The 20,284-nt window shown below is 40.2% G+C and overlaps 1 long non-coding RNA gene across 1 annotated transcript; it reads left to right on the top strand.

Moving 5' to 3' along the window:
- LOC309694331 lies at positions 1-18,917 on the top strand. The gene is made up of 4 exons (XR_014272851.1): positions 1-1,423; positions 6,891-7,086; positions 7,289-7,433; positions 16,605-18,917. It is a non-coding gene; the product is annotated as an uncharacterized lncRNA (long non-coding RNA).
- The last annotated feature ends 1,367 nt before the right edge of the window (positions 18,918-20,284 follow it).

The raw sequence follows: 20,284 nt of genomic DNA, 5'->3' as shown, positions 1-20,284 counted from the left end.
GTTATAACCACAGTTTCATTGAAAGAGAAAGCAAAGGGCGCGCCCCCACCTTTTAAAAAAAAATTGAAAAAATGCACCGTACACCCTCTTTAATGCTCTCTTGTTGTTCACAGTAGCACTGTGCTCACCTACAGTGAATTAATGAAAATCTATATGAAATTCCATTGCATTTTTGAGTAGGCTCTTCTCATTTTTGCACATCTCTGCAGATTTTTTTAATGCATGAGTCCACAGGCTGATGGCCCAAGGTGAAAAGCAATTGTTCACACGGCACCTCAACAACTGAGGACGTCCAGAATCGATAGCATGTCTTATGATGATCAGTTTTGCTTATGCTAACGCAGGGCCTGTCCATTCAGGTATATAATGACTGCAGAGGTGTTGGAGCCGGTGTATCCCAATTTGGTGAAGACGCTTGGAGACACCCTGACAGCTTATTATCGTGTGAGGAATGAAGAGAGGCGACGCAAAGTGTTACTCAGCACAAATCAGCTGCTGTTGGTAGCGACTCCCTGCAGAGGCAGCCAGATTTACCCACACAGGGAGACAAATTAGGACACACACACACACACACACACACACACACACACACACACACACACACACACACACACACACACAACCCCGTTCAGCTATCTTAGTGAGGACCCTCATTGACATAATGCCTTCCCTGGCCCTTTACCCTAACCATTACAAATGAACAGTGTTGGTCAAGTTACTTGAAAAAAGTAATCAGTAACTAATTACTGATTACTTCCCCCCAAAAGTAATCCCGTTACTTTACTGATTACTTATTTTCAAAAGTAATTAATTACTTAGTTACTTAGTTACTTTTTAAAAACACGATTTACAACCTGAATAGGTGATAAAGCGATAGATCTCTCAGCCCAATTCTACTTTTTCTACATAATCCATCATACAAAATGTAATCAAATGGAAAAGTCCCTTTTTAAAACTTGTTTTATTAGTTTTAATCTTTTAACTTTATGCATCAAGCAAAAACCTAATTATATGCAACATTCACTGACTGGAAGAAATTTGTTTAATATTTAAACCTATTTTCTGCACATTCCAGCACATAATTATTTTTTTTTTGTGTTTACACTCACTCTTTCAAATAGATGCAAGTAAAACACAGCAGAAAATAAATAAAATCAAAGACTAGTGGTCCTTTTGCTCTATTTTCACCTGTAAAGCAGGAGTAGGGTAGGCGGAGGTTTACCCTGGTGCAGGTGTGCCGCAGCGGTCAGTGGAAGGATACGGCAGTTTCTCTGTGAATTTCCCATTACGTGGTAGCGCACTCGGAGCTTGCTTGGGAATTTAGGGGGTTTTTTTCGCTGTAAAAAGAAGTTTTCTTCCCACGCACAATGCTAATGGACGCTAATGTTTTTGTCACTTTTTATGGAATCAAACTCAAAGTAAGGTCAGTACTTCCACGCTTTAAACGCTGCACGCTCATACTCTCTCCCGTACTCGATATATGATCCACTGTTGATCTGCACACAGCTGTTGTCATGAATGTCACACTTGCTTATGCAAAAAAATCACGGTTTTAGTAACGCAGTAACGCAGCGTTCCTACGGGAAAGTAAAGGTAATCTAATTACCGTTTTTGCAATAGTAATCCCTTATGCAGTAACGCGTCATAAGTAACGCAGTAACGCGTTACTGCCCATCTCTGCAAATGAATGCCTAACCCTAACCCTTACCATAAACCTAACCATAACCTAATTGTAACCCTGACACTAAAACCCAATTTTGAGCCTCAAAAATGCCTTTAAACGCCTTCAAAAATGTGAGGATCGGGTTGTGTGTCCTCACAAGTGACTGCTGGTTCTCACAAGTATAGTAGAATGCAGATTTCGGTCCTCACAAAGATAGCTAGACAGGAACACACACACACACACACACACACACACACACACACACACACACACACTGGATGGATGAATGAGGACACATAATCTCTCTATGTCATCATTTCTCCTGAAATCATGCTGCCGAGTGTGGTGATAAACATGTTTGTGGTCATTTTTTGCCACGTTGTGATCGTTTCGAGGGGATATTGATGGCATCCTTGGTTATGCTGATGGTCATTAGGTGTCACTCTTGTTCCTGCTGGACTGAGCCAGTTCTGCAAAGACACACTGAATCCAGTTCAGTAGGCACATGAGTACACACCCCGGAAAATGATTCATTATTTCACTCCCCAAAGCACCAACTTTGACAAGATGTGGTTCTATTTTTAAGCTCTGCAAAAATAATAAAAAGAAAAGCGCAAATTTGACACACCAGTATTCTTGTGACTCAAATCATGAATAATAACCCCATCAGAAAGTGAGATGTAGTGCTGAAAATCCTCTGAGAATTAGGGCTGTGCAAATTCACACTGATTCAACCTGCTGTTATTTATCGTTGCCCCTTTTCTTCTTCTTCAAACCCCCCCTTAAATCAGAAGAACCTAAACTACCTTCCAATTTGTCTGGAAATGCAAAGTCTTTTACAGCATTCCTCTTTGTTTTACGGTGCAGCCGCTTTTTGTTCATCCCATGCGTCCGTTCTCTCCACTCGGCTCTCAGTTTGAGGAAAGCTTAGACTCTCAGGTATGCAGGAGTTCATTCTTTCATGTTGGACACTGAACTTAGCCACTGTGAACAATTTCCTTTTTTGTGTAATGCTCACTAATGAGCTAAGTTCTGCATCTTCAGAAAACTCTGCCCGGTGCGTGCCGCTTGCAGCAGGAAATCTGAGCTCGGTGAGGCTCATTCTGCAAGAAAAAGAACCTTTATACAACTTATTATAGTGTGGAGATTTTTTTTCTTTAATGGAGCTCACAGATTAATAGTGTCTGCTGCAGAAAACAATCAGCTGCTTTCATGCGGTGATTCATTCCAAATGAGAACTCCGGGCTTGCTATAAAAAAAACACATAATTCACTCATCAAAACAGGCTGTATCAGTCTAATCGGCCACAAACATGACATAAGATGAGGGGGTGGCCAAAGAGTTAGAGCACATTTTCACTTTCAAATACAATAAATGAGTAGCTCTTTTCATGACCTGCGTTTTTAATAACGCTTTCAATCCCTGAAGCGATGTAACAAAATACTCTTCTACACATAAAGGTATTTAGGCCTCGCTAAAGTAAGGGACAGATGACTAAAAGTAAATTGTGTTCATGATATGAAAAGTGCAAGTTATTTAATCGCTGTGCTCTGATAAGCTACAGTTTAACGTCACAGATTAAAAGCTTCATATAGTGAGTTATAGTGTCTAACACTTTCATACATACATATTTTTCCTGTGAAACACAGAAAATGTTAAAACCCAAAGCACTGAACTAAAGACTGCCTCAGTACTTGAGCATACTACTACTAATCAAATATCACCACAAAAGAAGAAAAGCTGGCCTCTCACATTCATGATCCAGCTTTGTGCAGGAAAAACTAAAAAGATTTACTGAAGAACATGTGAACATTCACGATGCCTTTGTGCCCCAGAATCTTCAAACCCAAATATCAGCTTTCTCTTATTTCTTACCTTATTCTTTCCCCTGGCGAGCGTGCTCTGTTTTCGTCGTGTGGACGCATATAGTTTGTCTGAGCCTCGGGACACGGGCTCAGTTTTCAGAATAAACTGTTAGTCCGCTCGAACGGCGGTGTCATGACATCACCGCTCAGTGGAAAACAACTTACTCTCAGGTTTGTGTGGCCTCGCTCAGGAGCCTGCACACATCAGCTCTGATGCTCTACACTTTGCTCTTTTCTGCCAGTTAAAAAGTCCGAATGTGTTGCCTCTTAACTCCTCTCAGATTTACGAGTTCAGTCCTAGTAAATGCACAGAAAAAGTACAAAACCCCTCCCAAGCTAAGCTTTTCAAATTTATAAATTATTCCTATAATAACTTGTAGACTCGGCTCTCGAAATGAGTTGGATTTCACTCTCTCACAATGGCACAAATCTCATAAACACATCCCAATAGATGGTTTAGTTTCAAGGGTATCGGTGTCCAAGTGAAGTTACCTGAGCTCGATGGCCATTATGTCATTTTCACCCAGCTTTCGGAGAAGAAAAGGCAGCTGCAGCCTTTGTCATCCCACCACATCCTCCTCCTCCTCCTCCTCCACCTCTCCTGTGGAGAAAAAGTGTGATGATCCCTCTCAGAATCAAATAAGCAGGATAAAAATAAGTCTCCGCTATCAACTTCACACATAATCGTAATCAGGTTCTCTGGATTTCTTCTACTCAGGGTAATGTTATCTCCAACAAAGGTTAGCCGAGCAATGCATTTAAAACTTGTTATTGTAGAAATGAGCAAAAGAGAAGGATACAGTGGCACAGGCAAAAGAAAAGAAAATAGTTGCAGCACCAAATTCTGCTAAAATACTCCCAGAATAAGAAAAAATGCACTTAGGATGATCATTCCATTGCACCTTGCATGCAAAGCAAAGCACCAACTGATCTCAAAAAAGCACCTGTTAAAGATGTGAATCCAAACTTACCTGTGTGCAGGGGGGGTGGAAAGCAGAATGATGAGACAGAGCGAGGCCCTCTGTGTGTTCAAACCCTTCTCTGCTTTGTTGTTGCATGTTCTTAGCAAGACAGCGCTGCTATCTGCTCCTCAAGCTGTTCGGTGTGAGGTGTGGAGTGAATGAGGGGGGGGGGGGGAGCATGTGTGAAAAGAGAGAAGGCACAAAAGAGGAAGGGGAGGGAAGGGGAGAGGGCCGAGGGGAGGGAGGGGGAGAGGATGATGGGACAGGTGTGGAATTTACACACCCCGCCGGTAGCGCATACTATTGGCATACGTGCTTTAGTGTGATGAGTCACCCTTGTTATGGTGAAAGTGAGGGAAAATGTGGCTTTTTGAGTGAGTAGTCTGCAGGCCAATCTGCTGAGTTTTACGCTGTCACGTTTTTTACATTTCAAGTGGCCCCGAAAACAACTCTGCAGCTTCTTTAATGAGCATTTTGCAACAGGCAGATTGTAGGAAAAGCACAGAAGACTGCTAGTTTTCATTTTGACATCGGTGGAGCACTTTGCACTGTGATTTTTCTTTTTTTGCCCCAAAAAGCATCGTTTATATAACCTCTACCTACTTGCTTACTTACTTATAAACATAACACCCTGAACATATAGTCAAGGTACTCAAACATTTAATATCAACTGCTAGGGTAACACTTAAAACAATGTAAAGGTGATTCTGATTTCTGGCTGTTTTGTTACGGCTCCATGTAAAACTTGTTAGCTACAATGACATAAAAATGTAAAGTAAAATAGTGAAAAATCATTTACAGAAGTACCATATCTCAGGGTTTGGCGGAGGATTGTGAGGACTGGGGTTGAAGCAGGGATCAGAAATCATAAGTAGAGCCCTTGTTGTTTTTAACTTTAAAGTTCAGTATTTTAACATTTATTAAAGAGTGCAACGCTGATGTGAATTATAAAACTGATTAAGGTCGAATTGCAATAGGTAGTTATGTAGGCAGTGAATAAATTACCCAAATAGCTTATTCATTCTGTTTGTTTAACTGACACACATTATAATAAGGACTTACAGTAAATGTCTATATTTTTATTATATATATTTTATTATAAAATGTGAGCCCCAAAATGAGAAACTTTCAGTCTCTTTTATGCAGAATGTTATGTAATTAAAATAAATATGTACAAAAGACGAGTTAGCAAAGCACATTTAAACCACAGCTATAACTAATGTCCCCAACACAGATACCTATTTTACTCCTCATATGATAACCTTTACCCAAATGTACCTGAACAAAGGCATTGTTTGGCCTTGTACATCCCAGCAGAATATTAGTCCCACCTTCATTAGAAACACATATGCGTGGGACTGAGCTCCAGGTAGGAAAGTTAGAAAACACCGAGATATGGATTAACAAATGGCTGATTTTGGTTTGTTGACTAAAAATGGGAGAAATTATTGATTTTGCAACATGTGATTTTTCTTCCTTTTGCATCTGAATATGAATATCTTGCATCAGCATATCGATATTAAAACACGGAGGCACTCTAAACAGTTTGATTTACCAGAGTCGCCACTCCACGAGTGTTTGTGGGTGTTTATGAGACTGAAAGTTAACCAACTTGCAGCAAAGGAGAAGAAAGACACCAGGAGACACATTTACAGTATTTACACTGAATAATGACATCACAGTGCAGTGAGACAATGCATGCCTTCTCCAATGAGATGAATAAGTAACAAAATGAAAGTTTTGTTACTTATTCATCTGGAATTGTAAAACTCTAATCCTGTGTCACACGAGGACCCTCAGTCATCAAACCTTCCTTGTACATTCCTGCCGTCACTCCATCAGGATCATTGTTTTGATTGGACAGCTGCAACCTGATATGTGGCGCTCCTCTACACGGCTGCTACATGTCACTGTCCCTCCGCAGCGAGGCTGAAAAAGCAGGGAGGCTGCTTTAAGTTGTTTTTCTCTGCTCGCCTTTTAAGAGCACTCTGCAGAGAGCTCCTCCCTGGCCCCTAATGCACCCGGTCCATTTAGCAAGGCAGAGCTGTGAAACCCAAGATCACAGGCATGGTCAAAAACAATTTCACCCTCTGATTGAGCCAATATCCACTTTACATTTTGAGGAGAAACAGGAATTTGATATGTGCTACTGTATGACTTCTTCATCTCACAATTTGCTGTGGCGAACATTTCAGAGTGCATGTTAAACTTGTTAAAGCCCTTTTCGCCTGTCACAACCCTGAAAATGTGTAAATGTACCAGTTCTTAACAGCCTTGTAAGACCTTTTTATCTTCTAAAGACAGAAACTGTATTTGTATGAGGGAGAGAAAAAAGGGCATCATTCTCTGTGCCGCATCCAGCAGCAACTCTTCCATGATCTGCTCTGTCCGGTTTCTCAGAGGTCATTGTTTTGGAGCGAGAGTTGCCCCGAGCACAAAGAGATGAGGCGGCTCCTGTGTGAAACCAGATCCAGTCTGGAGTGATGGGCAGCGCATGGCGGGGAGTCCTGGACGCATTAGCCCAGGCTAATGGGCTAGCTGGCTCCGAGAGGCCTGACTGTCCATTATGTGCTGCTACGGCTAGAGGAGTTTAAAGGTAAATGACTCTCTGACTGCTTTGATAGCCAGCAAGTCCCTGAAGTCTCATACCATTATGTGATGCTGATTTTTAAAAACCTGTCTAAAATTGTGCTGGACAACCAGTTTGTTTATTGGCATTTTACTGCACGGCAGATTTTTGCTTTTAAAAAAACATAAACTGATGATTTCTGTCTGGCTTTTCTCTCTTTCAATCACAGTAATGGATGTAGAGATGGCAATGTTGCCTGAAATATCTCAGCAATAAATACTGTGCAGTCATCCATGCTGCACCTATTGCACGTTTTTGATCCCCTCCACTATTCATCTAGCACCACCAGCAGGTCATTGTTTTCACTTCACCAGGTAAGGACATTTTAAAGGCCTGCTCAGTGGATTCATTCAGTCCTGCTGAAGTGGTCGATCCTGTGTCATTTCTGTGATTTCAGCCTCTGTTTTGATAACTATTAGATGAAATTCTGTACTGCTATCAGCTGAAATTAATGACGACGTTTCTGCAAACAAGATGATATTACCACCAGCCACAGCAGCACTGGTATTTAGTGCAAAATACCACTAAATACCAGATGATCCGATTACTTTATTTGAACCTGTGAGTAGATGTGGTTTGCAGTAGGTGAGTCATCAGTCCTCACATCCACATTTTCGAAACATAAGCATATTGAAACACAATGAAGAAGAATAACGAGTTCACACAGCAGGACATCAACAGCTACACTTTATTCATTTGAGTGATGGCTGCTTGAACAAAGCTGTTTTGCTGCTGATGTGTTCTGCACCTTTGGACTACAAGCATCTGCCCAGAAGGACGAAACTGAAACTCACTATGCAAAGAAAAGAGCAAGTCATCGGGTAAAATCTGACCGGCCAATCGCTGTAATGGGAAGACTGGGTTCAGCTGTGACTTGCAGGTGTCAGCATGGTAACGATGTTAAACATGGTAAACATACCAACGGTCGAGCTGTCCTTTTATAGTTTTGTGGTAATGTAGGCAAGAAATCTGAACGTTTGAGTCCCATAATGACAGGATCAGGTGGTTCTGATGCATCAAAGGTCATTTTGCAGACATATTTGGGGGTCCATCCATTTCAGGTTAACTGGTGATTTTAAATTGTTCGTAGGTATGAAACTGAGCATGAACTGTTGTCTGTCTCTTTGACAGACTGACGTCCTCTATGCTGTACCCCGCAATATGAGCTGGGATGGGCCTGAGCCCCCCTTGTGATACTAAAATGGTTAAGAAAATGATTTTAGCAGTACCTTTGGAAAAACAAAAAAAGGCTTACAAAAAAGGTGTTTATTTTTCTCCTTTGTTTCATTTCTATAATTTCATAAATGCACAATTGTTATTGTGATGAAAATACAAAGTTGAAGCATTGAATTATCTTAAACAGCCAAGAACAGATGGGTCACAGTGGTAAAAATTCTAAATATTTATACAGATCACTAATGTTGACAGGCTTATCTGTACTTAACAGGCTGTGTCACCTTGATCAGATTGTTTGTGGCTCCATCAATATTGGTTTGGTTTAAAGAAAAGTCTCGTTAGATTGTAAAGGTTACTGTTACAGTCCCTACATTTATGGCTCAAGGGAACCTGACATATAAAATATATAAGTCATGTTATTTTCAGTAAGATTTTAATAATAAATTTATAGTTACTTACAAAGGAGAACCAGGCAAAACAATCAGAGGAAGAAGGCCTTGAGCTAAGTCCTGGAAAATGTAACTATCAGAAACAAAACTGGAGGAAAAAAAGGCCTGCTGGTAACTCCCAACTCAATTCATACCTAATAATCTAATCTGTGAAACCAAAAGGAATATAAAGCTAGTGCTGATGGAGGTGAAGGAGGAGAAAAGAAGTGGCTGACTACCACTCTCTGGGTTTATACTCGAGCAGTGAGCAGCTAAGAATAAATCAGAGCAGTGAGAAAGCAGGCCAACAAGGGCGACAGTAAGAACACAACAAGTTGACTGGACCAACACGCTCTGCCTCTTCCATCTTTAGGACATACTGGGTCACAGACCATAGTTTTCTATACCTAAGCACTTTGTCAAACATTCACACACACACACACACACACACACACACACACACACACACACACACACACACACACACACACACACACACACACACACATTTTCATTTGACCTGACATTAACAAAAATGTCTGGATAAATGAGAAAAGAACTTGAGATTGTTGATGTTATTTCACTAAAGTCAAATGGAGGACTCTGGTTTTGTCCTTGAGGTGACTTCGGGATTTTGGCACAGCCCTGAAGGAATGCGTGTGGTAGTTAAAAAGGCCACAGGGGCTGAACAGCTCTTTATGCAGAGAGAAGTAGATTGATCTGCATGCTTTGCTGCATGTGTAGCCAACAGGAAATGTGGAGGGAGTGAGTAATGTAATAGAGCAGGAGAGAGAGACGGAGAGAGAGAGAGCGCACTTAGGCAGCAGCCAGGTTGTTGGATGCACTGCAGGTCTTTAGAGGATGTGCCATAGAGGGTGCTGTTGCATTAATCAGCTCTGGAGGTGATAAATGCCTGAATAAGAGCTTCAGCTGCCAAGAATGAGCATTAAAATGAAAGACAGAGACAGTCTGTGTTTTGTTGGCAGAAAAGGTTGTTTCACTCGGTGGGTGTATTCAGAAAAACATAAAGCAGATGAACATAATTTTACTGCGATCAAACCTATACTGTTTGGGGATGTAACAGGCATATAAAAGACATTTTTCTTCATCAAACAGGACTAAAAATGTTAAATCTTCAGGGGAAGAAATGGATTTGTTGCCGACTCACAGTCTGAAGGAAATTTATTCCCGAAAACAGATGACCTTGCAAAACTGTCAAGGATCATGAGTGCCACCTATTGATCATGATGAGAATGTATTTCAGAGGCATAAGAGATCATTTCAATCAATTTCATGCTTGCCTGGTTAAAACTTGGATGAAAATGTGACAAATTTCACATTATACAAGTGGGATCATTTACTTAGAAGCAGCTTAGGTGATATCCTTGACTTACTGCAGGATCAGCAGAGACTCAGTTGCCTTTAAGAGCAAAAGAACACCTGTGAAAACAATTTGACAGCTGACCTTTGACCCTCTCTGTGGTTACTGGGACTTAGTAACACTTGTGCATACCGAGCTGTCAGCTCAGCTGCAGAGCTGCTCTCTGTGGTCCACGTGGTATCACATGTGGTAATTATAGTGAGTAAATTTTAAGTTGAGCTCCTAAATAAGTGTTTCAGTTTTAAGCTAAAAAACAGAGTAATGGCCCAGAAATAGCGGCGTGAACTAACAGTGCATATTTCATTGGTTGAAGGAAAGTTGGAGCTGATATGAACTCTGAATTCAGCTTCCTGTGAGTTTCACTGGATTCTCTGTAAGAGATATAAATATCTTCAGTCTGTTTTATAAACCTTTTTTGTTGCCTTGACATAAAGAGACAGTGAATTTTCATATCTGAGAAACTGGAACTTCTGCTGCTTCAAAAAAATATTAAAATTGTTAACAACATTCAATTTTCTGTCAATCAGCTTGCCATTGCCTCGTCACTTACAGTTATTGTCAAATACTTGACCTCGGTTTAGCTCAAAGGCAGTTGACTAGTATGTGAAACTCTTCATGTTACTATTTCTCAGTCTTGCAGATGTTTGAGCACATTTAGGGAAATGACTAAGCACAGTTATCTACAGTCATGCTGAGCAGTCCCTACAGGCCTCAGTGAGTTGTTAAATGTTAAAGTTCATGACCGTACAATAAAAAAAAAAAAAGACTGAACAAGTATGGCTTGTTTGAAAGGTGTGTCTGGAAAAAGCCTCTTCTCTCTGAAAAGACCATGGCTGCACAACTAAGGTTTGGAAATTTACACCTAAACAAAACTACAACTTTTGGAACAATATCCTTTGGACACCACAACATCAAAGTGGAGATCTTTAACCATATTGCACAGCACCATGTCTGGAGAAACCCAAACACAGCAAATGGGCAAAAACATCTCATACCAACTGCCAAGCATGGTGGTTTGGTTCTACAACCACAACCTGGGCATCCTGTAGTCTCTGAGTTGACCATGAGCATCCCTTATCTACAACAGAATGAGTGAAAGGTGTTTCAAGTCAAAGTGCAGAACTCTTAATAAGCCGAATCAATCTTGTATAGAAGGGGGGGCCAAAATTTATCCACAAAGCGAGAGACTGATGACATCATACAGAAAACAATTTATAAAAGAGTTAGTGCTACCTGGGCACCGGTTTAGCTCAGTGCTTTGAGCAGGTGACTACTTGCCACATGGCTGAGAACGGCTGGCTCGGGTTCAAGCCTGACCCGCTGCCCTTTACCGCATGTCTTCTGTCCCCGCTTTCCTGTCCTTTCTTCACTGTATCTATCAAAGTTGAAAAAGGCCTCCCTCCAAAAAAGTTAATGCTACTTAAGGTGGCTCTACAGGCTATTGAAAAGGGCGTACTTAGTTCTTACAATCTGAACAGTTCCTTGATGCATGTACAGTATATTTATGATCAAAATAGACACAGACAGCTGGAGACATGAAAGCCAAGTTGTCATTCCTATTACACTTTGAAGTCCACTTGCATGTGCAGTTGCTGCATTGTAATGTAAATTCTCTGTGGACGATTCCAAGCGGTCACAAGAGCAGGCATACATGCAGACATTCACACGGACCCTCGTGCTCATCGTGTAATGATGACATTTTCATCACTCGGACTCAAAATAGGATCAAGGCTTTACTCTGTCCAACAAGTTAGAGTTTTAGTCATTAAACACACAATAGTCCATCTATACTGATCAAAAATATAAAACAAATTTTACATTTTTTTTCCTGTTCACTATATTGTACTGGGTTGCGTGACCACTGCAGGAAAAATAAAATTGCTTTTTTTAATGGAAAGAAAACAGAGACATGAGAAATGCCCTTTGAGCCCAGATCAAAACACTTTATCCACACAGAGCTACAGTGTCAAAGCAACTTGTTGTTTTGATAGCAGTAACCAATTTACAACTTTTTTAACACATGGATTAAAGGTTTTGTGCGAGTTACAACTTCTTGCAGGTTGAGAGCTAGTTTAGGAGCTTGAAAAATGTTTGGAGAAATGTGCCAAAGTAGTGAAAAAACTATGAGAGAGAGCCAGGGGCCGTGTCCTGTACACCAGTCAGCTTAGCAAACAATTCAGGCAGGAAGAGGGTGGGGAGGAAAAATCAGCTGAAAAATTATACATGATAAAAAACAAAAACACAGACGGAAATATAAAAAAAGCTAGAAATGTTTACCTTTAAGGAATCTGCCAACTGTTCAAGATAAGTGGAATGCACAAAAACAGAGGTTTTAGAAAATCAAAGTCATAAACGACAGAAACAAAATCCATGAATACTGTGTATTTGCATGCTAATCTTGATGGATTTAGCCAGTTTGTGTATAAAATACCAACAGGAACTGAACTGGAAATTCATAATTGCAGAATTCTTGTTTTCGGAGATCCTTCAGCAGCTGCCTCGACACTACTTTATTTAAATTCTTCGCAGGTGTGACCACCACTCCAGTACCCACAGTGCATAAATGGCATTCAGTGCTCTCACGCATCAAGCATTTTTAGTGTGCAGCCCCATGTTTTAAAGCACACTTAATTTTGTTGTCTTTTTCTGCAAGAGCACACTATGTGTTAGACTAGCTGTGACCTAAATGTCCACACCCAGAGTCCTCTTTTCGAAGAGGCGAACATCTGAGGAAGAAATAATCAGAAAATGTCTCTAAAACGTTTCTGTAAATCATGCAGAAAATGCTTGCATGACTGCAAGCTGCTGTCTACCAATCAATCTGATGCCCGCCGTCCAAAAGCTCTTTCAGGGAAAACATTGTTGTGACTGAGGCCAGCTGCTGAGGGACATTTCATTTATCTGAAGTGGCGCGCTCAGACGGCTCATGAGCTCACGCTGTTGCTTTCAGCATTTCGCTTCCTTTTCTTCTGCATGAAAGCAGAAGGAGTTTCAAAGTTCTATTTTTGAAAGTTTGAGAACAGCTGCTTTACTGTCTCACTATATCCAGTGATATAATGAAGATCAAAAGAATAACACCATAAATTAAAACACATGCCTGCGTGTTCATACATGAGCGAAGCGAACAAGCGCCGCAGGCTAGTACATTTAAATAATCATGAGTATAAACTGGAATAATTCACATTTTAAATGACTGATCTTTAGTTTTAGCCAATAACTTAATCCTTCTTTAAACCTTTTAAGACTAAACTTCAAAATATGGGCCTGAATTGGACTGAACATTTCCTCATATGATCTTCCCCACAGTTCAGACAGTGAGTTACAGGACAAAGAAGCCTCGGCTCCTGTGGACAATGCTAGATGAGCGCTGCAGCACTACTGCCACTTAAGAAAATAAAAGAGGTTGCGAAGCCAAGATTGAAGATTGAACAGCACAGCGTGTTAAACCACGTTCCCAAACCTGGCTCTTCCTGGAACCGGTTCAGCCGCGGTCTTTCAGGACTGCCCGTCTCTCTTTAATGGGTGTTTATGAAGCTTAAAAGCCCTCTCAACACCTCCACTGACCATCAGTAGCTCTTCTAACTCAGACCATAGATGAAGTAATCTTTGCAAACTTTCTGTAAATGAGGTCAACAGCCGTTTTAATGAGGCTCGATCTATGTTGGCACGCTTCTCCTCAGATTAGACATGAACCAAGTAATAGACTCACCACCAAGAGGCTATTGCTCTCAAGTGGCTCGACAGTACATCAGACAGCGATTTTTATTCACCCACCTCCTCATAATAAAAGCCCCGGACATCCATATAAAGATGTATATAAAGTTTTTTTTATATATTTTGTCACTGCAGCTTAATATGTCTCTTTTCTTCTGTGTGTTTAAAGTCATTGTTTGAAGATTATGTGAAATGGTGAGAAGCAAAGGATGTTCTGACATTACCTTGTTATCTTGGTGGATCTCATTGCATTATCGTAGCTGATGTGAATTTTAACACAATAGAAAGTGAGGGCCTGTCAAGTTGAGTACAGCTTTGATTTCTCCCTCGGTGCTCTACTTTAAGTGCATCATTTCAAAAGGGAAAATTATGAAGGCCGGCTGCTTCACCATTTGTGTTAAAAGTCTTCTCTTTCCACACTTACCTCTTTTTCGCGTCCCTCAGTTTGCTGAAATTCCTGAAAGTTTTCAGATGCAAATCTTTAAATGGCATTGAATGAAATATTCAACTTGTTTATGTGGGTAAACATGAGAGATAAGTCTGAATAAAGCGATGATGACCCAAAATTTCCCTTGGCTGTAGTGCAAAATGTCTTAAGGTGGTGGTTCTAATATGTTTGCTTGCCACTGGCGGTTGGATTTTTGCAATAAGGTTTTAAAAGCTTAGAAAATGACAGAAAACTAATTTTGGCAAAAAAATATACACGCGTTTTATGTATAGTCAGCATAATGTCAAGTGGTCAGACCATTATTTTACTTCAAAAGGAAGTATCTCAACAGTTATTGGGTCGATTTTCATAGGATGAAGAGCTTCCACTTAACTTCACCCGCATGATCGGCACAGTTGCCTCTGTTCTCAAATGTCAAAGTGTTATCCTCCCATCTTCCTAAGATCAAAACCTCTTAAAGGCTTAAAACCTAAATAGTCATGAAAACATGAAAGTGTTCAAGGCAAATTTATGATCAGAATTTCATAAATAAAGGATGCTGAAAAGCATCCAAGCTGACAAATTTAGAATTAAAATATTATTTCTCTTATAGCGAGGAAACACCTTAGGGGAGAATTGATTTCTATACTCTTTCTGCATTTATTGGATTACAGTGATCTGCTCTATATGGTTGCACATGTCTGATATTTAAGGGAGTAGGATACTTTATTCTACTATGCTTTACGTTATATTACCGGCTGCTAAGTGACCATATAAATCCCTCTTTTCTCTGTAGATACATGTGTAAAAACCAGAATGGTCTTTGCCAACACAATATTTGGAAAGTGTTTGCTTCCAGAGCTACAACAGAACTTGGCAAGAAAGCTTTTAAATAGAGTGCTCCTTTTTTATGGAACAATTGACTGCTTCAACCTGATAGGAAGGCAACAGTAACCCCATGGGGTACCACTCTGGTCAGCTAAGAACAGGAAACTGAGGCTGCAATTCACCAAAGTTGCCTGCTCTCATGACTCTATGTTCCTGCTGTGACGTTTGGATGGTAGAGCCAAAATTAGGCATGAATGCACAAAGCCATCCTGCCTTTTATTAGCAGTTCAGGCTGTTGGTGTTGTAACGATGTAGGAGATATTTTCTGGGCACACTTTGGAGCCCTTAGTACCGAGAGTTGTTTAAACACCACAGGCTACCTTACCCTAACCTCTGAAGAATGTTCACAGCATGTTTTTGTATTCATATCATGAAGAATCAGCACTCAAGGTGACCCAATTGTCAAAAAAATTATATCAGCTCTAGCAGCAATTGGTATCTAACGTCACATAAAATTTGAAGATAATATCTTGAAAACTGTGCATGCTAGATTGCTAACAAACAGACAAACAAACTGAACTGATTAGATACTCCCTCTCTTTGGAGCAGTTATAAAGGTAAAAAAGGGTCCAAGCCGGTACCATCAAGGTGTACCGAACAAAGTGTTCAGTCTGTGTTTATATTTCACATATATATCATAAAGTCCATTGCTCTGATATGCTAACATGCTATAAGAAAAGAACCCTTAGCATGTTAGCATGCTCGTTAGCCTTTAGCGGCTTTGTTCCAAGTTTCAGTGTGATGGCACAGAGAAATTGTTAAGACTGCTCTAAATAGATTTCAGTTTTCCTGAAACACAAAATGATAAACCACTTTGGCTGATAGCTGACAGCACTCTATGCTGCAGGTAAAGACAGACTGGGTGAGTAGATGAATTTCTTTCTTTCTTTGCTATTTCCAAGAGCCTGCTGTCAACTCAACACGGAACAAACTTCTTCCACTTACTGTACATGCAAACAAAATGTAGCATCTTCACAGAACATTTGTGCTTTGTTCCCTATTCATGATTTTTCTCTTCAGCAGTTGGATCGTTGAAAGCCAGTCTGTAACACGCTGAGCTTCTGTTGCCTCAAATATGCCTCCTCCTGCCAGTCCTACAAAATGTTTAGAGATGCACCAAATGTTTCATTCAGATTAAATTTATCTATGGGACACTGACACTAATTATTGCTTTGTCTAATTCTTAACTTCAGCTTTCACCAGTGCATTTTTCATCATGATGAATACTTTAAACACATACTTTTACCTTCCAGGACTTGTAATTAAGTATGTAAAAGCTCTGAGTACTTCTTATTCTATTGAAAAATACATACAGTGCATGTAGTGGGTAGAGTTTGGCAGTGGTCATTTCAAATTTTCAAATTGCACTGCTTAATGAAGATAGCTGTGTGGACTTATCTGGGTCAGTATATGTTATTGCTGCAGGTCAGATCTGAGTGAAAAGCAGTCTGACTTTTTGCTCCTCTTTCAGGCGCAGAGTCAAAGCTGAGAGACGTCGAGGGGCCAGGCTTTCATGTCCGTGACTCACGTGTCACACTGTTTACTTCGCAGATGAAATACTGTACGGGTAGGAGCCAGACTCTTCAGTGAGATGTTTTTATGTTGTGCTTTAGCTTGTAGCAATGCTGTAGTTTTTGAGTCAGAAGTAACGCCTTCTTGACATACTGAACTTGTCTGCCAGAGACGGTCGTGACCGTTGGAGTCTTGAAATGACTTTTTTAGCATACAGCAGCTCTCTTTATGACTAGACTGAATAGATTGCAGCAAAGTCTTGATTGTGGATGTTCTTCAGGGGATAAATACATTTAATTCTTCGTCTTTAGAAGTAAAATACATGGACTGTATATACAATATGGGCATAACCTCTGTGACATTACCCATTGCTTGTTGAAGTCTCATTGTGAAACCTCTAGCTGAGCATTATTACTGTCATTATTTTGGTGTTTTGAAATGTGAAATGTTCTCAAAGTTTTAAAGTGACTGAAGAAGCCTTGGACACTGCAAATGAGTCTGTAAATTCATAAGGAGAGTGTTTGTTAAGGCCAAAATATAAAGGCACTCAGTATAGACAGAAGCAAAGACCTCCCATTGTTTTTTGAATCCACAATTTGGAGCTTTAGTCTTTGTGTTCTGGCTACACTATGTTATGAGCTTAGCCTTGAGAGACTTTGTTCTTGGGAAGTTTTATTTTCTCAAGTTATTTTTTCATTTTTAAATTATTTTCTCTGAAGTTTTGCAGTGATGGAAACAAACTTCCAGTTTTTTTCCACACATTTTCTTGTTGCAACCTGGGGGTTCGGCCCCCTGCTGACAGTTTGAAAGAATGCACGTTTGAATAAATTTTGGAGATGGGAGAAAAATTCATGTCCCTCTCAAGATAAATTTGTTCAGTTCTGTGCCCATGTTTCTTTTCCCCGAGCCTCACAATAAGATCAGCATTTTAAATTGTAAAAAAAACCTTCAGATAACAGATATTTAATGCTGATTGGCTAATACTAACGCTGATACATTAAACTGAGCAGGTAAACATGGCAAACATAAACACTCACTACACTAAAATGCAACTTCAACAATATCCTAACATTGCTTTAACAAAGCTTTAAACACTAATGACTGATCTGTATCCCACCACATACAGATATTCACATCAGAAACAATACAAATAGAGGGTTTAATCTTGAAGAAGAAGACATAAATTGCACTCCTTTCTGTCTTGGCGTGGGCTCATGAAAAGAAATTTCTCTTCAATATTTCACACATAGATGTGGTCTTAGAATTGCCTTGATCTGAGGAGGCCTTAACTACAGCCCTGCACCTGCATTTGCTGTAATGTGTCCTTTTGTGCTGTCAGTGCAGAGCTGATAAAACTGGGCTCCTGTGCCCACCATCTATCTCTTCTCCTTCCCTCTTGTCATCATTCAGGAGCCGCGTAAACACAAGCTGTTTTTTGTTCTCTTCTCTGCACTTTGTCCCCATGGCAAGTGCAATCCTATGCTAACAGGGCAAAATGAATCATTTCATTCCCATTTTCTTACTGTTAGCCATGGCAACAGCTTTCTGTGAGCCATCTCAGCTGTGCTTCTCAAGGCAACACTCTCACTCCTGTCATTATGCTGTCCATTAGTGCTTTTTGCCATTGTCATTTGGATTTCAGGCCTTTTCTTAACAGCTGGCTGCCACGTGGTGTCCTTGGTGCTGGTCATATAAAGACAAATTAACAACAGCGCCCTGAGGTCATTGGAGGTCTTTGCAGATTCACTCTCTGCATGTATTGTGAAAGGAGTCGCATGTGATGATTCACCACGTTAACTCATGTCAAGGACTTAATGCAATAAATTTGATTTGAATTCATGTAAAGTACATTTAAATGCATGAATGTTTTCTGTCTTCTGAAGAATGGTTTTTAAAAGCCTTGCACAAAGAGTTATAAAATAAACCTTTAAAAAAAAGTGCTTTTGAGACCTTTAAAACAAAAGCACAGCGTCTCTGAGCTCCCAACCAAGAATAACTTGTGAATGAAATACATGACACAGCATTTTCTGTGGCACTATGATGCAATTGAGTTTCCTGGCTTGGAAATGGGAATTGTTTTGTAAATCCTCTTTGGAACAACCTAACCATTGTGCTCCCTTAAAGCAGGACATGCACAAGCACATTGAACCCTGATAGAAGATAAGACCTCCCTGTGCGTTTGATCTAACGCGGTCCTTTATCAGTGAGGCTTGACACAAGTCACTATCCCACACTGGAGATATTGCTTCTGTCTGCAGTTTTTTCTTTCTTCTCTCTTGTCGGAGTAAGTTAAATCCTGCTTCAAAGCCTTTCAAGCACCTTTAGTAAGCAGAAATCTGCATGATTAAGTATGAATCTTGTCAGTTTTTGATGTTTCACACACAGAGTTGTTCACGTATTATTAAAGAAATGTAATCTTATTTCAAGACTAGATGAAATTTTTTTTGCTTGCTTTTTTACCGTGATGGGGGCTTCTCATGAAATCCAATAATCTCCTCTCAACGGGAGATCAGTTTGGAGTGAAATTACATTGACCTCATCTACAGATACAGGAGCTCTTCATCCTCGTTAAAGCACTCAGAGGGCTCACCCTGTTGTGTACTCGACAAATAACATGAAAACAGGTAAAGTCCTTTTTTTTTGTCCCAGATTTATTAACACTGTGATGTCTGAATACCTTTAAGCCCTGTTGTATCAGAATATGTGATATTTAGGTTTTGAAAAATTGTTCTCCCATGTCAATACAATCATAGGAAATATAATAAAATAAAAATTATTTTGCCTTACGTAGGTTTAGGGCTATTTCTCGGTCATGTCAGAGTTAGAAAGCTTCTCTCTGTAAAAGGTGTAAAGAGAAGTTTGACAGAAAAAAAACAACAAACTGTGAAAATTCCCCAGAGAGATCTATATCCACATAACATCACAAAGCCAATCCTCCTGTTACGCCACATCCAAAAAATACTCACCTAGATTGAGCCCCTGTGACTGTAGAGGCCGTTTGAGTAAAGAGAACTCAGTGTTGTGAGTTTGAGAAAGCAGTTTGCAATGATGTGAACTTTATAACATGGTCCCTTCTTCTGCTGGAAGCAGCCATTAGCCAGTAGTGTTGGACATAGTCAGCAACAACAGCCCATTCTCACTCCCGAGGCGTAACGTGACAATTTGTCACGTCCCGCGGCGTTCCTGAGGGACTCGAAAGGTGCCATAACCATAACCTTACCCCTAACCTTAACCAGCACCTTAATGACGTTAAATAGTGTTTTCCAAAGCGATTTAAGTATCATGAATGAACATGTGTAGATTGATTCCACACAGTTCTCATGTTTCTCAATTTTTCCGATCTCTTCATTTAGGGACGTGTTGGGTGCCCGGTTGACGATTTGTCACCTAGCGTAAAATATTACGCTTTGGGAGTGAGAACGTGTTGGCAACAATGTTCAGGTAGGCTGTGGTGTTTAAATGATGTTCAACTGGTACTAAAGAGCCCAAAGTGTGCCAAGAAAAGACACCGTTACACCTCCACCACTACCCTGAACCAAGGCAGGATGAGCTCATACTTTCTTGTTGTTTACACCAAATTAGACTGTAACATCTGAATGTTGCAACAGAAATTGAGATTCATCAAACCAGACAGTGTTT

This window comes from Aulonocara stuartgranti, assembly GCF_965226115.1.
Source record: "Aulonocara stuartgranti genome assembly, chromosome: 18".
NCBI lineage: Eukaryota > Metazoa > Chordata > Actinopteri > Cichliformes > Cichlidae > Aulonocara > Aulonocara stuartgranti.
Note: the sequence above shows the minus strand (reverse complement) of the source record. Positions and strands in the feature narration are given on the sequence as shown.